General features: G+C 35.2%; 1 non-coding gene across 1 annotated transcript; it reads left to right on the plus strand.

The window, feature by feature from the left end:
• The first annotated feature begins 472 nt into the window (after window positions 1-472).
• LOC141683951 (small nucleolar RNA R71) lies at window positions 473-579 on the plus strand. Its single transcript, XR_012560510.1, has one exon. It is a non-coding gene; the product is annotated as a small nucleolar RNA R71 (small nucleolar RNA).
• Window positions 580-16,753: the final 16,174 nt, after the last annotated feature.

The following is a 16,753-nucleotide window of genomic DNA, read 5'->3' on the forward strand; positions in this document are numbered from 1 at the left end:
TGGTGGCTGAATAGCATTCTGATTATTACCCCAGCTGAAATTTGGATGATTTATGTTGTTAGGATAATAAGTAGCTGGCACAGGCTGCTGTTGTCGCTAATAATTATTCACATGCTGAACAGATTCGTTGATGAGAGAACACTGATCCGTAGCATGAGAACCTGCACAAAGCTCACAGATCATAGCTATTTGATTAACTCCGTATGTAGCTAGAGAATCAACCTTCATCGACAGCGCTTGAAGCTGCGCTGCAATAGCGGTGGCTGCATCGACTTCCAGAATACATGCTACCTTCCCAGGCATCATCCTCTGTGTTGGGTTTTGATGCTCATTTGCAGCCATAGTCTCGATAAGATTATAAGCCTCAGTATAGCTTTTGGCCCATAAGGCGCCTCCAGCTGCTGCATCGAGCATGGGCCGAGATTGGCCCCCCAAACCATTATAGAATCCAGTGATCACCATCCAATCGGGCATTCCATGATGTGGACACTTTCTCAACATTTCCTTGTAGCGTTCCCAAGCTTCGCACATAGATTCTGTAGGTTGCTGCGCAAACTGAGTAAGAGCACTCCTCATAGCAGCAGTCTTTGCCATCGGATAAAACTTCACCAGAAACTTTTACGCAAGATCTTTCCAAGTAGTGATGGACCCAGCTGGTTCAGAATGTAACCAGTCCTTAGCTTTGTCCCTCAGTGAGAATGGGAAAAGCCTCAGCTTGATAGCCTCATCAGTCACGCCATTATACTTGAAAGTGATGCAGATCTCGACAAAATTCCTTATGTGCATGTTGGGGTCTTCAGTCGTAGCTCCTCCAAAAGAAACAGAATTCTGCACCATCTGAATAGTGCCCGGCTTGATTTCAAAGGTGTTAGCTTGAATAGCCGGATGAAGAATGCTTGACTGAATGTCATCAATTTTAGGCCGAGAAAAGTCCATAAGAGCTGGATCAGCCTGAACAATACGATCACCCATGATTACTGGTTCTTTCTGCTCAGTTCCTGAATCCGAATCTTCAAAATCTATCTTCTTCAGAATATCAAGAACTTCTTCTGTCTCCTCGGCAGTATCTAAAGTCCTCTTGCGAGTACGAGAACGAGTTTGCATAAACGCTCGCTAAAGTACCTCAAACACAACCAGAAACAATAAGTAACAACTACGTCCTAATCACTGAGTCCTAACGACCAATGATGGTAAGTACATAAACTAAACAAATACGCCGAGTCCCCGGCAGCGGCGCCAAAAACTTGTTAGGGCGGAAACACGCGCTAATAATACACGCAAGTATACGCGTTCGCAAGTAATATAGAATACTTTCTAGTTCGTTCCCACAGAGACTCAGACTAATTATTGTTTAATTAAACTCACGCACAAACGTATGATTACTTCTCAATGTTAAGACACTAACACTTAGAATTGTTGACTAAATATTAACTACAATTAATTACTTAATTAATCACTTAAATAACACTTCAATTTACAATTTTAAAACACTTATGAGATCACAACTTCATTACTACTTTCTTCAATAGTTATTGTTATTACCCTTAGCATGCAACAGTGATGATATTAATCGAATAACACGAAACTGATAAAAGCCAACTTTCATTGTACTAATACCATTCTACCAAGCATCCACAATTAAGATAGAAGTTGAATAGGCATCAATTATGTTGAGTTCCTATATGTCTACAGAAATTGACAACATAACGATTTAAGCACAAGTTATTCCTTTTGATTACACAGGGCGAATAAAACTGTTAGAGTTACCCACTAATCATGCACATCATACATGAACCTATGCTAGCATGGCAAGTTCTAAATCTCAAGATCCACCGTCGCTTCAAAAGAGATTAACACCCTATCTTATATGTTCGCGACACACATAAGACGAATACGCACAACCAATACTAGATATCATACAATCATCACACAGTAAGGTATCAAACAATTAACTAAAGAATTCCTTAGTAAATCCGTTACGACCCCATGATCACGATTAGCCCATAATAGCACTTATCGTCATCATGGGTTCATATGAAATCATGATAAACAAACACAAGAGAATAATAACTAAACTAATTATATTAAATCAGCGTACGTCACAAGAGTAATTAGGTCAAAGTAAGAAAACTAGCATCCAACGTTACAACGAAATAAGAATCACAAGAAAATATGCTTCCTCTTCGTTGCTGTGTGCTAAAACGGTCTTCTTCCTTATCTCCTTCGCTCCTTGCTTAATACCACGATCCAACCTTGTGAAAACGTCTCCAAATCTACTTATATAATAGTCCCATAAAACTCAGATTACATAGAAGTTGGAAGCCAAACAGAAGTAGAAGTCTAAAATATTTTATCAAAATTCCCGACCCTGCGCGGCCGCTCAGCATAGCTGAGCGGGCGCTCAGGACACTACTGGAAAATTCCTGAGTTTCTTCCGTTTCTTCGTTGTAATCTGCCCCTTTCTTTCCTCTCGCAATGGTGAACACATGGCAAGGCTTATTCTTGATGATTACTCCTCCGAAATGCAACTAATATCCTGAAATGCATAAACACTAGAAAAACGCATCAAATACACAAAATACTTGATTTCAAGGCACCAATTTAAGCTATTTTAAGACGTTCTAAGTGGTATAAAATGCCACTTATCATGCATCCATATTTCCATCTTGCTCTGCATCATTTACAATTTTCTCTTTCTGCTTCTCAACTTCTTCATTGTATGTAAGCATGATAGCTTGATAATCTTGATTGCTCATATTGGAAGTCAGAAGATGCTGAGAGTTGTTGGCCAGTCCAGAAATTTGCTCCACTAGTAGATCATCTACAAAAGTTGGTTGAGAGCCAGATTCTTGCAGCCACTGAGAGAGAATGTGAGGTTGTGAGGAGGATGGTTCAAAAACACATGTGATTGAAGTCATAGTTTGACTCACAGATTGCTCTGTGGTTTTGACAGTGTGTTGTCCTCCACTTGTAGAAGGAATCTCCAATTTAATTGGAGGGGATTTGACTGGGTTACTGTCATGTACACCAGCTTCAAACCCTTAAGTATCTTGCAACACACTGGCACTTGAATGTGCTATACTTGCATCCCCTATGATAGGACCATGGGCAATTATACTCCTAGCTTCAACTGCCAAGGAAATCTCTGCTAGGGTCGTGAGGGGAGTTATCCCTACATGAGGAACCTCCAAGTGAATTGGAGAGGATTTAGGTAGCTCCCCCTCAGGAGTACTACCCTCAAACCTTACAGTCTGTGAAGACTGATTGACAAATGAAGGTGCATGTTGAGTTTCCATGGGGTCTTCAGTGAAAACTGATGAATCCCCCATATTTGTGATGGTGTCATCAAGGTCTACCGTAACATGTAGCCTCTCACCATCTAAATGTAGTGTATGGGTGGTGAGCAAAGCTTCTTGAGCTAAGTCACTTGATTTTTGTTGCACTTGAGAAGTGGATTCAAGTGAAATTGGAATATAAGATATTTGAGTCATAAGAATTTGGTGCTCAGTTGTGAGTGTTGGCAGCTCCCCCTAAATGAATGAGGGAGCTTCAAGAGATGTATCCTCATAGTGTGTGTCTTCCTTGTTTCTCCTACCATACACTTGAATTACTTCTTGTGCAGGCTGTGTAAACTCACTACTGGTTGGTTTTACAACTGCATCTTGTTGGGAGGATACAGAGGTGGCTAGAGTGGTCAGCTCAGTTTGTTTACTTCTTTTGGATATCTTGACCAAGGGTGACTCTTTCTCATCTATGTCCTCACCACTCTCAGTTACTACAGTTAAGGTTGCCCCCTTTCTCTTCTTTTTACTCACCTCATCCTTTTGAAAAGATAAGGTGGTTGGTTGCCTAGCTTCTAAAGGTTTTGAAGGAATGGTTGTAGCTTGGGAAGATCCCTGTGGGTGTTCCTGTATTTGTACTTCCACAGATTCAGGGATCATAGCCGTGCTAGATTGATTACCAATACTTCTCATGTCTGGCATAGAATAAGGATAAGTTTTAAATCTTTCAATCATGAAAGGTGTTAAGTTAAGACTTACTGGAACCTTATTCTTAGTAAGAAGTGATCCAAATAGAATTTTGGACACTTGCTTACAATTTCCAATTAGTGTCCTATTTATACCTTCTAGCATATGTATGTCATTTACTTTATAATTTGAAGCTGACATAATAAATCTAGGCAGAAAGATCTCCTTACCTCTTGATTCCAATGGCATTGTGACCTGGTGCTCAGCTCCTCCAAAATGTAGTGTCCTACATTTATTGTTTATTGTGAGCCGTGGAGTAGACCAGCTTCTGGATAACACTGTATATGTTGTCAAATCCCGACTTTATGCAAGTAAATGCCCTTATCACAGAGTCAAATATGAATGACAACTCCCTCCTCAGATACATCTTGTTCATGCTGGCCAGATTAATCCTCTCAGAATAATTTATGAAGTCCATGAACTCATGCAGCTCATCCTGAGTTGGAGCCTCCACCATATGGTCAGTAGGAATGCCCAAAGCCTTGTTGACATCATCCTCAAGAATCTCCACTTGCTGTCCCTTAATTGTGCAGTTTATCACTATAGTTGCAGCTTGATTCTCATGCACAACTGTCTTGGTTGTTGTTGTGTTCCAGAAATCACCTAACACATCTAAATACAACACAGGATTAGCAGCTAGAGCACCTACAAAGTAGGTCTCAGAAAGAAACTTAACAAAGCACTGAAAAACTTCAGGTGCTTGATTTGCATCCAGAAATGCAAGAAAGTTGGTTTCCTTGGGAAGAAAAGGTACAATATTGTTGGCTTCCATTGATATGAGTATGAAGTTTAGTGGGTGAAAGAGATTTGTGAGAAAGAAGGAAAAACTAGAGAGAAATCGATTTTGGATTGAAAGCTAGGTCACTTAAGATTTTGAAAGTTGTAAGTAAATGTATGTATCGAGAAGTCTAGGTATTTATAGTAAAAGCAAATGACTTGTCGAGAACTCAAAAATAGACGGTTGGAATTTGCCTATCGAAAAGTCATTTTTAAGAATTGAAATACATATCGAGAAGTCATTTTAAATTACTCTTATTAGAGAACTAAAAATTGACTTATCGAGATGTCAAATAAATACCCAGTTTGTCCAAAAATGGACTTAATTAATTCCAACCTTTATTTGAATAAATTTAAAATAAAATTAGAATAAATTTCTAAAAGTATTTTACCAAAATAATTTATTAAATTAAATTTTTTCAGTTCTGAGTTATTGATAAGTCAAAAATTGTACTTGTAGAGAACTCTGTGAATTAACACTACTAGAGAACTCTACAAGGACCTATCGATAAGCCATTTTTAAGCCTATCGAGAAGTCACTCGAGAAGTCAGTAAATTGACTTATCGAGGACTCACTCGAGATGTCCTAAACTGACTTGTCGAGAAGTCAATTAGACTTATTGAGAACTCAGTTCTCTATATACTTTTGATTATTGTAATTCTACCTTGTGTTAATTTTACATATTAAGGATGTAAATTAACAGTTTAGCAGTTTACTTAGAATTTGAAAAATTCCAAGTTGAGTTTTTATGTTGAAGAATAAATATGCAGAGATTTCTGAAATATTTATACTTCATATTTCAGTTAATTTCCAATAAAATCAAATTGATTATGATTTACTGGAAATTAATCTGTTGCAACATACTAGCTGAGTTCTTGCCTTAGGATAAAGAATTTAGCATTCCAATTTCACCTATAAGTCTAGTGAAAGTAGCTTCATCCAAAGGTTTAGTGAAAATGTCAGCTAGTTATTTTTCCGTTGGAATAAAAATGAGCTCAATGGTACCGTTTGCAGCATGTTCTCTAATAAAATGGTACCTTACATCAATGTGCTTTGTTCTAGAATGGTTAACTGGATTAGACACTATAGATATAGCACTAGTATTGTCACGCATAATGGGAATTTTGTGTAACACTAGGCCATAGTCCATTAGCTGATTTCTAATCCAAAGCACTTGAGCACAGCAACTTCCAGCAGCTATGTATTCAACATCAGCTGTGGAAGTTAATACATATTGTTGTTTCTTGCTATACCAGGATACAAGTCTTTGTCCGAGAAATTGACAGCTTCCACTAGTGCTATTGCTCTCAACCCTGCATCCAAAAAAAACTGCATATGTGTAACCAACAGCTTCAAAACCAATTCCCTTAGGATACCATAATCCCAAGTTTGGAGTCCCCTTCAAGTATTTGAAAATCCTTTTAACAACCATCAAATGTGATTCTTTTGGATTGGCTTGAAATCTTGCAGACAGACATGTTGCAAACATTCTGGTCTACTTAAAGTCAAGTAAAGAAGTGATCCAATCATTCCTCTATATCCTGAAATGTCTACACTCTTGCCTTTCATGTCTTCATCTAACTTTGTTGCAATAGACATTGGTGTAGAAGCAGGTGAACAATCAACCATACCAAATTTCTTTAATAAGTCCTTGACATACTTGGTTTGGCTGATGAAGATTCCATCATTTCTTTGACTAACTTGAAGTCCAAGAAAATAACTTAATTCTCCCATCATGCTCATTTCATATTCACTCTGCATAAGCTTAGAGAATCTTTGGCATAGCTTCTCATTAGTAATGTCATCTACATATATTTATACTAGAATCATGTCATTGCCATGGTTTTTGTAGAAGTGAGTTTTGTCTCTTGTTCCTCATGTAAAACCATGTTTAAGCAGAAATTCTGATAATGTATCATACCAAGCTTTAGGTGTCTACTTTAATCCATATAGAGCCTTGAGCAGTTTATACACAAAGTTTGGAAATTCAGGATTTTCAAAGCCAGGTGGTTGTTGCACATACATTTCTTCTTCTAGCTCACCATTTAGAAAGGCACTTTTCACATCCATTTGATACACTTTAAAGTTTGAGTGTGCAGCAAATGCTAGAAACATTCTTATTGCTTCAAATCTTGCAACTGGAGCAAAAGTTTCATCATAATCGATCCCTTCTTCTAGTAAGTAGCCTTTTGCAACCAACCTTGCTTTGTTTCTGGTAACCACGCCATTTTCATCTATCTTGTTCCTGTACACTCACTTTGTTCCAATTATACTTCTATTCTTTGGTATAGGAACTAACTCCCAAACTTTGTTTCTTTCAAACTGATTGAGCTCTTCTTGCATAGCAGATATCCAATCAGGGTCCATTAGAGCTTCTTCAGTTTTCTTGGGCTCAACTTGAGATAGAAAGCATGCATGTAGGCATTTATTAGCAGTTGCACTCCTAGTCCTTACACCAGCATTAGGATCACCAATTATTGTATTAGGATTGTGACTTCTATCCCATTTCCTGGTGTGAGTTTGTTGACTGGTGCCTTCATCATTTTTTTCATTGTTGGTATGATTTGTAGATTCTTCTTCTCTTTCTCCCCCTGAGTTTGTGCTATCAAAATCAGGTGTTTGAGATAAGTTTCCATTCCCTTGATTCTCTTTTCTTGTAGATTCTTTATTAAGAATTTGTTGTGCATTGACTTCATCATCACCATCAGAATCACTATCAATGTTGAGGTTTTCAAATGCAAGGGCTTCAGCTTCATTTTCATCAAGGCATTCCAAACCTGGACACTTGTCATCATCAAAAGTCAGATTTGTGTTTTCCATAACCTTCTTTTGATCAATTACATAAACTTTGTAGGCTATTCTTTCCAGTGAATATCCCAGAAAAATTGCTTCAAAGACTTTTGAGTCAAATTTTCCCACATATTTAGAGTTGTCTTTCAAAATGTAACACTTGCTTCCAAAAACATGAAGATGCTTTACAGTAGGCTTTCTTTTAGACATGATTGAGTAAGGTGATTTTCCATGTGCTTTATTGATGAGATATCTGTTCTGAGTGTAACATGCAGTGTTAACAACTTCTTCCCAAAAACGTGTTGGCAACTTGGCAGCTTGCAGCATTGTTCTAGCAGCTTCAACTAATGTTCTGTTCTTCCTTTCAACTACTCCATTTTGTTGAGGTGTTCTAGCAACTGAGAATTCTTGAACAATGCCTTTACTTTTGCAGAATTCACTCAAGGTAGCATTTCTGAATTCTGTTCCATTATCACTTCTCAATCTTTTTACACAGTTACAATCTTCAGCCTATTTTTTTATCTTTTTGATGTGTTCAATTATGATGTGTGGAGTTTCATCTTTAGAGTGCATGAACTCTACCCAAGTGTATCTTGAGAAATCATCCACCATCACAAGTGCATATTTGTTCCTTGAAATTGATAAGACATTTACCGGCCCAAACAAGTCCATATGAATGAGCTACAATGGTGCACTTATAGAATTTACAGTTTTTGACTTGTGACTTGATCTTTTCATTTTTCCTTTCTGACAAGCTTCACGGACCTCAATTTGAGTAAATTCCAGTTTGGGCATGTCTCTTACTAACTCCTTTTTGACCAAGGTGTTAATTGCCTTGAAATTCAAGTGAGACTGCTTTTTATGCCAAATCTTGCTTTGTTCTTCTGATCCCTTGGTGTAGAAGCAATAAATACCATCCTTATTTGTTGAGTCCAAGTCTGTAACAAACAAGCTTCATTTCCTTGCTCCTTTCAGAGCAACTTCACCAGTTTTCTTGCTGATAAAAGTGCATTCTTCTTTGTTGAATAAAACTTCAAAACCTTTGTCTGTAAATTGGCTAACACTTAGAAGATTCACTTCAAGACCAGCTAGTAGTGCTACATCATCAATGACAACAATTCTAGAAACAATCTTTCCATATCCCATTATGAATCCTTTGCTGTTATGACACCCCCAAATCCGGGGTCAGGATTGGGTGTCACTATACAAATATAAACCTGTATATTAAACAAAATATACAGACAACCCCTCATTATTCAGGATCGCCTACAGGTTATGGTATGAAACAAGAATCTATCCTTCAAAAATTACAGTAACTAAATACAATGTTATTACCTCTTTACTAACTTCCTTGTATTACTTACTCTGACACCTCCAGTTTCTTCGTTTGGGAGCTATTCACTTTTTTTCCTCATTTGATACTAAAAGAAATAAGAGTTCACAAAGCAAGAGTGAGCCAAAAATGCTCAGCAAGTATCATAAATGGTTTCCAGGTATCAAATCAAAGAAACTCCTGGAAATGATGGTTAAATGAGTTCAAAACATCTTTATACATATTTAAAACAGCTGAGCGAACAAAACGTCAGCCCTCATTGGCCTTTAAACATAAATCACATTTTTCTGTAAAAAACAATGAACGTTTCAATGTTTCATCCTTTTGAATCAAATCTTTGTTTGATTTTGTAATTATGAACTATTCAGGAAGGAATGTCGTTAATAGCGATCAATAATAAATTAGACTAGACACTAGAAACCAACATATGCACTATAACCTACTGATCAGTCAGGATATAGTGCGGATTTATACCCAACTACATAGACTCAACCAACATATGGGGTACCCAGGCAACTATGGCCTAATAATCAAGGGACCAGCCATCTCTGGCCCTTAGGGTCCAGCTCATCACTGGCCCTCATCGTAACCATCCAGTCCGTGGAGTATTTTGATGTCAAATCATTTTGATTTCAAAACATCTCGCTTTAGCGTTCGCAAATAACCTGAACGAATGGGTACTTGCTCAAGAGACCAATCGATAATCAAGGAACAAGATAAAAAAGGTACTTGCATAAATAAGAGTAATTGCAGCAAAATATAAAAACATTTAACTATTCTGAACTTAGAATATGAACGAAGAAATATTTGCAGTATTTTAGAAGAAAGGTTAGGAATACTTTCCTCAATTGATAATCCTCTGATCTTTAACTAGCTGCCATATCACTCAGTCCTGTTGCATCAGTATTTCCCTTGACAGGCTACTTGACCTTTCTTATCATTTACCCTCTTAGGTTTATCTTTGTTCTGAATCCACTCACTTCATTACTACACGCAATCAGGCTTTACTTCTACAATCTCTGTCTGGCTTTGAATACATCGCACTATGTGTATCTATCATAAAAGATACCATTCAATTAACTAACAATATATAATTATCTAGTCTATACGCTTATCCTTATCGTCTACCCGCCCGATAATAATAGATAAGGATCATCTTTAATCATATAAAGTTTAGTCGACACATGGACTCATAGTTCACATAACACATATACACACAAGGCACGTATCACATATTTCATATAACATATAGTCACATAATTCATGTAGTACATGAGTTGAATCGTCAAAAGATAGGCCTCGATAGGTTTAGAATTGAAATCGGGTCAAAAGTGTATTTTATTGATTAATAATCGACTCAGAATGATTCATAAAAAAAACGAGATTTAGATACAAAAGAATTTAGATCTCAAAAATATTTTTAATAGAAGCAAAATATTTTTCTGAGTCTAGAGGCGTTCGTTTCGTATACAGACGAACGGTTGATTTATTATGAATTTTTGAATATTTTTCGGAATTAAAATGGGTCTCCGAATCATTTTATAATAAAATAATAGGGTTTGAACACCATAATCTAATTTTAAAATAATTTAATAATAATTATTGAGCCTTAAAAATAATTTAAAATAATATTTTAAAGCTCGAAACTATATTCCAAAATTTTTAAATTAAAAGAAATAATTAAATCTTATTAAATAATCAATTAAAATTAATTAATAACTAATTAAATTAATAAATCAATTAATATTTAAATTAATTGGTCAATTAAATAATTAATTATTAACTAAAATTAATTAAATAATTAAGATTTATTTTTGAAATAAAAATAATTTTCAAAATTAATATAATGAATTTTGGTATATAAAAAATTGAATTTTGGAAATGAAAGAATGAATTTTGAATTATTTTCAAATAGAAGTTTTCCAGAAACAGTTTTTATAGATTACAATGGAATTAAAATGGATTGAAACTGGGTCGGACATTCAGAGAAACGGATCATGAGGAACCCAATCGGATCCCCCAAGAACAGCCAACCGGAAAAACGGAGAAGACGACCGGAAAAACATCTGGCCACCGTCTACCCGATTCCGGCGACTTCCCCGGGGTCAAAACAGCGTCGATTTCCCCCGGTTTTTCACCCAAACCTGTTCTAAATCCTTCCCCAAGCTCAAAAAAAACCTTAACAACAACAGTCGATTGCTTAATCATGAAAACCGACGTGAACTCGATGCTTTCTCTAAGCTTTTCCGGCAATATATCGAAATAATTGATTCCTCAATCCAAACAACAAATTTTATATACAAAATCGAAGTTCAGGAATCGTATAATCTATTTATATCAATCAATTCCACAACAAGAACATCTAAAATTCGTAAGAATCGAAATAAAAATGAAAAAAACAAAAAAAAAACAAAAACACGGTTTCACCGAACCAGAAATTGTTTGATACTAATAAGTACATGAATCGATTGTAAATCATGTAAGGAAGCTTTTCCAATCATCAATCAATAACCCTCAGAGCAAACAACCCCAAATTCCAACTCAAGAACACCAAGAACCCTAATTTTGGATTTTCTAGAAAATCAAACCTTAATTACTATATGTCACTGAACTCTATTTTTGAAGTATAATATATGAAATTGACCAGAAAAACATGCTCTACAATATGCAATCATCAAAACAATCAGATAATCACCTGCAAAAATTCATATTTTATATCATATAAATTCGAATTAAAACAATTAAATAACAAAATCACCTTGATTTCTGCACAAAAATGGTTGATTTATTCAGAAAGAACTTTTCGAGAGCTTCGATTTGATATATTGCACGCTTGAATCGGATTTCGATAACGTCTGTGTTTGTGCGTTTGATTTTCAAGAACGTAGCGTTTTTTAGGATTTCTCTATATTTTTATCAGTTTTAACTAACTGATTATGATTATACGAATAAAATAAAATAACAATTAGTCTATTTATATTTATGGAATATTGGTTCATTTTGGATCATAGTGTATCGATAAATTAGTTACTTAGCCGCTAAGTAACTGCAAAAATGATCTGATTTGGTACCCTTATTGGATAATTATCTCAACCGGGCTTCTTATAAAACACTTTATACGAAAATAATGTAATATTAGCCCATCTTTTGAGAATACGGTTTTTGTTGATTTATCGAAATGATTATCGTATCGAAAATTTTGTGCTGGGATGCGTACGGGTCAAACCGTAATTCGGATCGAAAAAGTTAAAACACGGAAAATGTCTGGAATTACCAGATTAGGTTAAGAAAGAGTTTTCGAAAGAGTTTCGGGTCGTAAAAACGTAAAAACGGTTGAAGTTGGACGATTCCCATCTTTATAAAATAGTTTCGTAATTATTCAGAAAATAATTTATAAATTCATAAATCATTATAATTATATAATATTCCAAAAATTACCAGAAGAATATCACAATCATCTATATTTTATTCTGGGCATCATAAAATTAACATATTCACATTTTATCATATATATAAACATCCAAATATCAACACCACTCATCAGATAATTCATCAAAATCATATAATACTCACATAAAAATAATTACACGATATTTCCCGGATATTACATCCTTCCCCCCTTAAAAGGATTCTGTCCTCGGAATCACACTAAGGAATAATACTGATACTTTTCAAGTATCTCACTTTCATTTTCTCAGTTGAATCTCTTAACCTTACAACTTTTTATAAATTTAACGTACAATATCAATCATTCCTTAATAGCCTCTCGCTAACATCGTATTCTTTTTTTTGCTCGTATAACTCAATTCAAATCTCCATCTTCTATATATATGGGAGTTAAATTACTCCTTCTGGGTATATACATATAAACACCCTATGAATCCGCTATACGGGTGGCGGTGAAGCCAACTCACTTCTACTTATCCTGCCTATTTTACTATCTAGAAGGGACCAGCATAACACATCTTAATTCTCTTTTTCTTTCTAATTCTAGTAATTCGTGCTTATGAGCATTTCCAATAGTTACTGATTGTTGAACTTTATTCCCACGTGTCTCTTTGTCCAATCAACCTGGTTGTAGTCGCTTCTGATCGCCTTCGTGATTCTTTAACCGTTCCCTAGATCTTCTTGTCCACCTCCGAAGGATATACCGAAACCATGGCGTATTCGATTTCTAACATTTTCAAAATTACTTGAGAAAATTTCGACTGGATATGATTGACGGACAAACGTATCATCATACCTTAATTTCCTTGAATCACAATCGATTATATATGCCGAGCGACAAGCTTTTACTATTTAGAATAAAATATACTAATCCAGGAGATATTGCCCCCATATCCTAACCCATATTATCATTTATTTTGGTTCCAAGAGTTCTTATACGAAACTAACTGCAATGCTTTCCCTTGACATCTAGCTACATATAACGTCTATTCTTTTCTTTATGTCATATTATCATAAAGTCTTCTTTGACATCTATGTCTGCCTTATATTCTTGAAATAACTTGACTCCCTTAAGTTAATAATGTTTAGCCAAATTCCTCCCCTTTTAGTTCCGCCTTACCAAATGCTCATTTATCTAGAAGTGGTATATACTATTCTGGTTTGACATAATTCACCGTATTCTAAATATTTATGTCACATCTCCAATCAAATAGTGCTGATCATTCATAATCAATTCCAGGATTTGATGACGTACCACCATTTCTTCAAGCGGCAACTAATCCCTTATTGGATAATCTATTTATTAATAAAAGAAGATGACTAGGTTTGAGATAATCCATCCTTAACAATTTAACTAACGGTTGCTTTATCTTTGATTTTCAAGTGATTCTCGATATCGCTCCTTAACGAGCTATATTTATTTTTAAAAAGGTTATGGTAATAGGTTCACCTTCTAATGTTCGCTTTATTCTTCAATAAAAATGACATTTACTTACATGTCCTTCTATTTCCATTCTTATGCCATGTTAATCCATACCTTCGTTTAAATTTCCCTACTTAATCGCAGTCTTGGAATGAATTTCCTATTTCCAAATATAGGCGTCTCACTTCATGCCTTACATTAGTTCTAGTACCCTGACGTTCATAACTTTCCTATATCTTGGACAACCTTATAAATTTTCTTATCATCCTTTTGATTCCACTTTCCTTTCTAGTCAAGTTCTCCATTTTCATGATTCATTGCCTCTTATTACCATAAGCAATTCCTTCTTTCTAATTTACTGATTCGGTCATCATTAGATAAGCCATTCTGAGGCTAATACTGGAATGAAAGCTTTCTATAATTATTCGAATTCTTGTCGACTGAACTATCAAAATCCATTGACAGTTATTTCCTTAGTCTTACTCACATAATTGTTAATCGCACAACTTTCATTTTTAATCAACTCCAACTATTTTATGTCGCATCTTTGGCTTCTTCGCATTGAAGATATGTTTCAAATTATTGAGGTCTATGCCCACTGTACATCATCTCTCCTGCATAATCAAGATATCTTTTTCTTCAGTTCACATGCCCACATTGTCAGCTTATATCAAATACTTGTATTCGCGAGTTTTCCGGTATTTTGAAATAATTTTGATCACATCGTCGTTCTATATTAGTATACCTTCAAGTCCTTCAATAAAACCTTATTACAAATAATGACATCTCTTTGATCGTCTAAGCACATCCATATTGATGTAGTTATTAATTTCTCCTTCATTTTCTTCCTTCCTTCTCTTGGCTCTTATCTCGAACCTTTAGTTCTTGAAAATGTTCTTCTCACTCGTATGTGCAAATAACATTTTGATTCTTTTATCCATTCCAAAGGGCATATTTATTCAATTAAAGCCTCACAAAATTTTTGTAACATCACGCTGATTCCGCTAAACTTCTGAATTATACTGGTGTCCTTATTTCCTCCAAATTTCTCATTGCTTTGACTTCGGATCTGAAATCACATCAGAATTTGACTTAATCTAATTGGAATCGATTTCCATCTAACTGACCATAAGTTGGTAAAATTAACCAATTAACTCTTTTAATTGCTCAATCAAACCAAGTGATGGCTAGCTAAATGAAATCAGAGACTAATTATATAAAGTCAGTTTGGCTACAGCCACTTCTTTCAAGAACCGAGATCGCAATCATTTGGAGTATCAACAGGAATATTAATAACACACGGAAGTATACTCTTGACTTTAAAGGTAGGATATTTCTATAAATTTGGGCAGCATCTCCTTTATATTATAGACTACCAGTCGGACTCAAGCCGACACCGACAATAAACCAACCAAATCAATCCATCATCATGAACTCATTATTTCACCATACTTCAGAACATATCATACTGATATCTACATATACTACTGACTACATAGCATTCATCTTTTTGTCAAAATGGGGACAACCATTCCTTTCGTTTATTCCTTCAAACTATCTCGAATCTCCATTAATGAATATAAAATTATTCTGTTGTTTCTCAAAAAATCTTTATTCCAGGATTCTTCTAGTTCATCATTAAGCTCTCTAGTTAACAATTCATATCACTAATACATGTTCATAAATCTGTTCTAAAGATATCTTTTAAGAACTTATAATGCATCATATATCCGATCAAACAAAACCTCCACCCTTGAGAATGTGCGCTTTTCTTCATTGGTTCACTTGTCTAATTTCTGATAATCAACACATGGTCTTAATTCACACTATCGTAATTTATGAAAACTCATTTGGTTCTAAAGTGTTACTTCTTAAAAGATTTCACAATTAGATCACCATTTCTTCATCTTCCTTTACGTCTTTCTATACGGAACCTTCGTTGCTGGCTCAGTTTTGAGAGTCAAATTTACCATAACTCACTTACTTGAGGTAAACATCCTAACAATTCCTTAAAGGACTCGCTCACAATTTATTTGTAACTAGCATTTCTTTGATCTTAAATCTTCATGACAAGTATCTTCCACATGATTGAGGTACGCTTGATCTTCACAATGTATTAATCGATTGTCCGGGTCATTATTGAGAATTTCTTCATCTGCTTCTGTTGTCCCATCAATCGCTTGCCTTTCCTGGTGTACATAACTTTACTTTCTTATTTCTATGGTTAATTTACCTTATACGGTTTGTTAACTACTCCAATTCATGCTCATAATCTTAGATTTGAAACATATCACGCATACAGATATATGCCTCTGATTTGATATCATTGTGACAATCACGTTATTGACATAATGATTCTTCTTTGCACAGACCTGTCCACTGTTTATTAGCTTGTAATCATCTTTATACTCAACAAGTAATTCCATTCGCTACACGATTTTACTTCTTTTAGAATGTTCAAAGAGTAGACTTAATACAAGAAGAGAATTTGTGAATATGATTCTGATTGAAAATCTTTTGTAAAGAATAAGAGTACAAGAAAACAATCGAAAGGGTCCGCAAATCAATAAGTCATAATTGAAAAGGAAAGAATGAATGATGATTTAGATATGAATGAGACAACCATATTTGTACTCAAGATGGCCAGTCTTTCATATTATATGGCATACAACACATGATTAGGTGGTGTCCCACCAGACTCTTCGTCATTTCGATAAAGCGTCACATCATAACACTGCTTGTCTCGATCAAAAAGAAATATTCTGAGAAGAGGAACAATTTTAAAGGGATACAATAAATTTTCATTCCTTCTTGTCTCATATATTTATTACTGAAAGAGGCTCACACGTATTCAAGAATCAAGAAGAGTGTACGCAGTCGTAAAAAAGAATGACACCATTGGTCGCCATCTATGTTTCGCGGATGCATACTTTCAAGGCTCGTTCGAGTAACAG

Source organism: Apium graveolens, chromosome 1 (genome assembly GCF_009905375.1).
Source record: "Apium graveolens cultivar Ventura chromosome 1, ASM990537v1, whole genome shotgun sequence".
In the NCBI taxonomy this organism is placed as follows: Eukaryota; Viridiplantae; Streptophyta; class Magnoliopsida; order Apiales; family Apiaceae; genus Apium; species Apium graveolens.